A 1,142-nucleotide genomic window follows, 5' to 3' on the forward strand; every position below is an offset into this window, starting at 1 on the left:
CTCGTTTTTTTTTCTCTTTCGTTTGCTTAAAATTTGTTTATATTTATCATTTGTCTGCATGTTCTTTCGTTCATCTCTAATTCCATTTCTCTCAATCTACAACTCACGCGAGCATCACGCGTTCACTTTCAGGACCCCATAGCTGCCCCTAGCGCCTGATCATAAAAACATTACTAAATGTCCAAAAATTTCACAAAACAGAAAAGTGCTAAATAATTCAAGTGCAACACACCAGACAACATTAACAAACAAATGTAAACATACAAAAGAAATAACATTGAAGTAAATGAATGCAATTGTCATACCTGTCAAGCTCCAGGTCTCCATGCCCTTACAAACAGAATATTGCATGATGGGAAATCCCCAGGCGGCAGACGCATGCGCACAGTAGCATCAAACCGCTGGCTTCGTTTGCAACGGAAAAAAAATACCGAGATAGAGGCTGCCGCGGTGAACTTGATTGATTTGCCGTTTCGTGATAGTCGGTGTATACCGGATGGTACCCATCATTGACAAATTTGCGTTTTTTGTGTTGCATTCAAATAATTCCCAATTATACCAAGTCAATCTTGTTGCCAAAATTCGAAAAAAAAAAAAAAAAAAGGCAAGAAAGAAGAAGCAAAAAGCTAGGAGGGGGGGAGAAACAAGAGAAAAAAATAAAGAAAAATAGAGAACAAAGGAGGCACTAGGACACAGGTGTCAAACAGGCGGCCCGCGGGCCAGATCAGGCACACCAATGGTTTAAATCCAGCCCCCAAGACAGTGAGAGAAGCGCAAGAGGAAAATGAACTGTAGTTTTAAATATTTCCACCGGATGCCACCAAAGCCAGGTAACACTTGCAAAACAATTGTGGTAGTATTTCTCCATTTCTCTCTGACTCACTTCTTTTTTATTTACTCCTCCCTCTTTTTCTTTCTTCTGTTCACTCTCTCTTTCTCTCTCTTTTTCTCTTTTCTCTATTTCTCTCTCAATCTCTAACTCTTTTTTCTCTGTCTTGCTCTCTTTCTATTTTCTCTCCCTAATTTACACTTGAATTATCTTTCTTTCAATTTTGTTCTTTCTTTCTCACCCTCATTCTTTCCCTTTTTCGACCTCTCTCTCTCTCTCTCTCTCTCTCACCTCACTTTGTCTGTTTTTCTCC

Source organism: Urocampus carinirostris, chromosome 7 (assembly GCF_059441175.1).
Source record: "Urocampus carinirostris isolate Australia breed hairy pipefish chromosome 7, RoL_Ucar_1.0, whole genome shotgun sequence".
Lineage (NCBI taxonomy): Eukaryota > Metazoa > Chordata > Actinopteri > Syngnathiformes > Syngnathidae > Urocampus > Urocampus carinirostris.